This window comes from Camelus ferus, chromosome 35 (assembly GCF_009834535.1).
Source record: "Camelus ferus isolate YT-003-E chromosome 35, BCGSAC_Cfer_1.0, whole genome shotgun sequence".
Classification (NCBI taxonomy): Eukaryota; Metazoa; Chordata; class Mammalia; order Artiodactyla; family Camelidae; genus Camelus; species Camelus ferus.
The window spans coordinates 8,445,567-8,451,778 of NC_045730.1; the positions used below are offsets into that span (position 1 = coordinate 8,445,567).

Sequence of the window (6,212 nt, forward strand, 5' to 3'; positions counted from 1 at the left end):
ACACCCTATGCCTAGATCACTGGAGCTGAAGGCACACCCTGGACCTGAGTCACTGGCCCTGAAGGATCACCCTCTGCCTGTGTCACTGGCCATGAAAGCACACCCTGGGCTTCAATCATTTTCGTAGAAGGCACACCTTCGGCCTGTGCCACTGGCGCTGAAGGCACATACTTGGCCTGTATCACTGGCCCTTAAGACACACACTGGACCTGGGTCTCTGTTGCTGGACGCACACCCTGGACCTGGGTCATTGGCCCTGAAGTCACATCTTTGGCCTCGGTGACTGACCGTGAAGAAATGCACATAGCCTGGGTCACTGGCCCTGAAGACATCTCCAAATTCAATTTTACTGCTCCAGACACCATATTTGATGTTCCTTTATATAAATAAACCTACCCTGGTCTATGTCTTTGATTTCCTGGAAACCCTGAATAAAAGGTTTCAGTCCAGAAACTTTTTTTTTTGTACTGCAGCAATAAAAATGTTTCCAAAGGCAAGAAAAACATTGACTAGTAGGCTCTTTATTGTAGAAATAGGAACCACTGAGTACTTTCCTTGTTTCAAGATTTTCAGAGTTTTTATTGTACTTAAAGCAGCCTAGAAATGTTGAAATACTTGATGCTCCAATTAAAATACCTATTATCTGTTTAGTGATGGGCACTACACTATGCACTGAGAACACAGAAATGAAGTAAATCAGTTCTGCTCTTAAGATGCTTATAGTCTTGAGTGGGTCTCAGGGTTACATAAGTAAGTGCAAAATTAGAAAAATTTGTTTTGTTGCCATAAAAAGCCAAACTCAAGATGAGCTATTAGAGAATTTTAAATTTCAGAATAATCAAGTTTAAAAGAAAAAAAAATCACAGAGACAGAGCTCACTTAGTATCCTCTCTCTTAAATTCCACCAAGCAAATTTTTAAGTCTTCCACAGGAAAGTGGCTTCAGACTACAGGGCTGGCAAACTATGGCCCAAGGCTCAAATCCCACCTACATCTTGTTTTTATAAATAAAGATTTATTGGAACACAGCCATGCTCATCATATACATATTGTTTAAGGCTGTGCCATCTGACTACATCAGAGTTGAATAGCTACAGCAGACGTCACATGGTCCCCGTGTGAACATATTTACTATTTTTTTAATTAAAGTATAGCCAGTTTACAATGCTGTGTCAATTTCTGGTGTACAGCATATGAACATATTTACTATTAATCCTTTATGGGAAAAGCCTGCTAACTCCTCCATCAGATGATTAACTTGGCAGTCCTGTGTCTAAGCAACAATCTGGACCCAAAGGTTAGTAGTTGGCTGCTTTGAAATCAGTATTAAAGGAAATGAAACAACCCATGAGGCAATTTTGTGTTCAACAGCTTGACAGTGGCTTTCCCTGCGCTTAGCCCATGTCTGTCTGGTTTGCTTGGATAATGTCAATTGCCTGCACCTGCAGGGAAGGTGGTGCACACCTGACCATCAAACTATTCATCATAGCCCTCTATGTGTTTTTTGTGTGTCCCCCTTTTCCTCAAAACCCAAAATATTTTGAGGTCCTTTGAGTCATCAAAATGCAAATGGCACAATGAAAACCTTGACCCTAGTTCCACCTGCCACATGATTCCCCAATACATGATCCTCAGCAAATCCTCTTCTTTGTGTTACCCTGATTTGGTAAATGTCATTAAAAAGTATCAACTATTTTCTTGAGAGATTTTCTTGTAGTCTTTGTAGAAGGGAATTATTCCCTCAATATCAATGTCTCACATTCTGCTTTTCTAATTTCGCCTCCTGCCAGTAACAGGTGTTCTCATTTGTTTACAAATACTTCCTTGTGCACCTTAACAATTTCCCATGAGACAGCAGATTCCTTAGTGCCATTTAATTTGGAATCACTTACATGAGGTAGACCTGCATTAAAATATTATCTGTTACTCCCAAATAGATCATTAGGCAACTGAACAAGCTATAATAACTTTTTTTTAAGTGGGGGAAGTAATTAGGTTTATTAATTTATTAAATGGTGGTACTGGGGATTGAACCCCGGACCTTGTGCGTGCTAAGCATGCGCTCTACCACTGAGCTTATAATAACTTAAAAGTACCCAAAAATCTAAAGGTGTTCAAAAGAAAGTAGTTTAGAATGATAAATAAACTTCCTTAAAAATAAGAAGTCAGCAGTGTTAAAATAGGTGTTTCTCATAGAAGTACAGGATAAGATAAGAAGATACTGGTATGTCCTAAGTGAATGTTGGTTCTGGGGTGGAGGGACTTGACTTGGTTTGGGGCTTGGTTTACGTTTGCTGTTTGTTGTGTTTTGGTTTGGTTTGAGAGAGAATACTTTGTTTGATTGAGCTATTCCTTCACCCCACATTTATAAGCTTCCCGCTGTGACTACAGGTTAAACCTGGGCTTTTGAACAAACTGACCCCAGTGGTCTGCTTGCTGATCCTCAATATCACTTTGACCTTTGTGCTTTGATGTTTTAAAGCCAGAATGGCTCTGGGTCAATCAGAAACTTACCCCTTCATAAAAATTGTTCCTTCCTGACATTTTCTAATGATACTTCCCAGCTTTCTTGACATAAATTAATCCTGGCTTATAAATGAGTTTGAGCCCCAAGAAGCCTCTAATATAAATCTAACCCTGATGTTACACATTCTGACTTTATATTCAAAAAAGAGTCAGGAAGAAATGGTGATTTTTCTCTGGAGTATTTACCTGCACCTGTGTCATCCATAAGTCTTCCTAATGACCTACAAATTTGCTTTTAAAAAATGTCTCCAAAGGGAACAACTCAAAGTAAACACTAATTCTTTTCTTGAGACACTTTGGAGAGTTCGCTCTTATACAGTGTTTCTTTTTCCTTTTAACTTCATCTGAGCAAGGCCTTGTTACAAGTCGATTGGAGAGGTCCTAAAAGCCTGCTGATGATAGCTGTGAGGAAGAGAAGGAATTAACACACACTTCAGAAAAACAAGCTTAGCAAACAAGTCCCTACACTTAACAGAGGATGGTAAGCTCTTCTACCAGAAGTGCTGTTTCATCTGAGACTTTTAAGGAAAGGATATTTTTACTAAAACACAAGAAAAAGATGTTGTGAGCAGACATCCTTTGTTTAGATTTATGGAATTTAAGAGAACCTACCAAGTGGGACAATCATAATTAACAAAGCCTGCCTGTCAAAAAATGTTGAAATTGGGTGTGATTTCTTTTTTTTTTTTAACAATAAGAAAAGAACTTTATTGTTTATTAATGTTTCTGTGTAAAACTTAAGCCTTTTTTTTTTTTTTAAAGAAACCACCAAAAGGAGATTAGCTCAGTCCATCCCTTCCTCTGTCGTCGTCTGCTTCCCACCATCCTCCAAATACTATTCCAAAACATTTTGGAGGAAGGGAGGAGTGGGAGGCAGTTAATCAGAATCTGAGAGCACAATGATCTCCTCTGGGATGATCTCCTCTGGATCGCACTGTGTGGCCACACTCATAAATACCAGGCCTGGAGGGTTGTGACTGAGGGGTTTGGGACAACCAGGGTGGAAATGGACTACAGAGGGAGCTGGTCACCAGGCTATGGCTAGGAGAGTCCACCCTCATTGAGGAATCAGCAACTGGAGCCATGGAACCCAAGGGGGAAGGTGGGCTGTGCAGCGTACATGTCTTCTTCTCATTCTTCCCACGCAATGCCCTTTGCCTTTCCACGTAGCTATTTCTTAATGGCCCTGCTTCTGTTTGCTTCTCCATCCGAGATTTCTTCTGGCATCTCCCCAGGTGTGAGGAGAGACACCTCCGTTGAAGGAAGTGGAGGTGACCATGGCTGCTCCATTCTCCAAAACAGTGGTGAGGGGTTCCTCTGATTGCTTCCTGGAAGAGGAAACATCCCTCTTCTCAGGAGAAGGGGTAGTATCCAGGAGCAAGGCTTCAATCTCTAGCTCAAAGAGATGAGACATAGGGCTCTCTTCCCAGGGGCAACTCCTCGAGGTGTTCTCCACTGCTTTCAGCATCTGTGCTGGAGAGGGCTGGGGGCTCTTCTGACAGTGAAGATGGTGACACTGCAAGTCTTTTGTTTTGCTGCTCCCCTGAAGACCTGCTGATCCCTTTGTTAGGTTCCAGGTTCTTTTCAGTGGAGATCTGTAGTGGGGACATGGGGCTCTTATCTCCATCCTTACTTGCTTCCTCCTCCTCCTCTTCCTCCTCCTCATCAGTTTCCTCATTTTCTTCATCATCTGTCTCAGCCTTGGAGGTGATAGGGCATTCCTGGGATGCCATCCCACTAGGGCCCTCACCAGAATCCAAGGAGGCTTTGGGGTGATCTACAGAGCGGGAAGAGGTGGCTTGGGGGAGCTGGGATCTTCTCTTCTATCTCTCGCCCTCCTCACTCTGGTCTTGCTTCATTGCATATTTAGAGATGGCCTCATCCAGACAGCTCATAGCCAAGCTCCGGTTCTCCCGCAGGTGCTGGGTGAGGACAGGATCTGACAGTTTGGGATCAATGCCTGGCCTATAGTCATCTGTGACGTGACAGCCAAAGTTGTAGATGAGATCAAGGTGGCAACGCTCCTGTAACCTGATGCCCACATCTCGGAAGGCATCCTGAGCCATCAGCTGAAGCTGCTTTCGGGGGAGGCCAAGACTGTGCTGAGCAGCTGCCTTCTCTACGGCCCGCAGCACATCTCCATAGTCAGGGAAGGTGTCAAGCCCTGGTTTGTTGATGAGCCGCTCAGTGGGCCTGTTCACCTCTGGGTAGCGGGTACCACGGTAGGGGATGCGCTGCTCTATGACCCGGCCTGTCAGTGAAGAGCAGTCTTTCAGCTCACACAGCCGCCCAAAGAGGCAGATCAGCTTATGCTTCAACCTTGCCTCCTGCAGGTAAATGGAGTCTGGGTCGTCTAGTTCTGAGAGATCCAGCTCCTTTTCCTGCAGCCGCCGGATCTCCGCTACATAGAGTGCTAGCAGCTGCTCCAAGTGCTGGATCTGCCGCTGGGGACCACGGGTCCTTGGGGCCTCAGAGGCAGTGGTCTCAGCATTTGTGGGGTCCGAGGAGGAGTCTGTGGGAGGGTTATTCCCAGAGGACCCACTAGAGGTGGCGGCAGCAGGGGCCAGATTCAGCTTCTTCTTGGCTGATTGGGTCTTGAGGACAGTGCAGAGCTCATTAATGTAGACATAAAGCTTAGCTGGTCGGCTCTGAGCCCAAGAGAGGACCCGAGAGAGGATGTTGCAGAACTCCGCTGAGGCCAAAAACAGAGTGGGCACGCTGCTGCTGGTTATAGAGGAATGGGACCACCTCCAGGTGGTCCACTGTCTGCGTCTTAGACAGTTCAAGGAACTCTTTAAACAGCTTCTCATTCTCCAACTTGTAGCATTTCTTGCCACCTGAACTACTGCTTCCTCTGGCCACATGGGGCTGGGAGGAGCCAGGGGCTTCTGCCTTGGGTGAGGCCGGATTAGGGGGTGGGTGGGAGGGCCCTGGCTGAGCAGCTGCTTCATCTCATCATCATCATCCAGCACAATGATGCTGTTAGCAGTGGCCATGGGGGATCAAATCCCCCTGAGGGAGGAAGTGTTGGGGATTTTGTAATTCCTGCTGGAAGGGGATGGGGCCTCAGAAAGAGCCCCTCCAGCACAGCCCCATCCCTTCATCTCACACATTTTCCAGTCTTCCTGGGTTTCAAAAACACCCAGCCATGCTCAACAGTGTCCTCACTGCCTGTCTTCAGCAACCATTAGTACCATATGTTTTTCTGGACCTTTACTGTGGGAGCCCCAAACTGTCTGAAAACCTTAAGTCCCACTCCCAGCTCTACCCCTCACGTCGCCGTCTGGTCTTTCGGTTGCGTTTCCGTACTATTTCTCATAGTTGGCAAGTTGATTCTTCCTCCCTGAGCTGATCACACCCCACAACCCTCTCCCTCATCCTGGCTTTAAAACACCCTCCCTGAAACAAACTGGGGACTTGTCAGTTCCTGCAATAAACATTGCGCTTTCTTCACCGCAACCCAGTGTCACTAGATTGGCTGTACCACGCTCGGACAAGGGATCCAAGTTTGGTTTGGTAACAAATGGAAGGAGACTGGAGTGAAGGTCGCAAAAGCTTCATATGCTCAGTAGTCTATGTAACGACTTTTTAAAACCTTCATCCCATACGGTCTGGGGGAATCAAAGGGAATCTAAAGAAGTGAAGATTAAAAAAAAGATGAAAAACATGTAAGAGGTATTTACACAT

At 45.2% G+C, this 6,212-nt stretch overlaps 1 pseudogene; it reads right to left on the minus strand.

Moving 5' to 3' along the window:
• Positions 1-3,171: 3,171 nt before the first annotated feature.
• LOC102524224 lies at positions 3,172-5,521 on the minus strand (annotated as a pseudogene).
• Between the last annotated feature and the right edge of the window lie 691 nt (positions 5,522-6,212).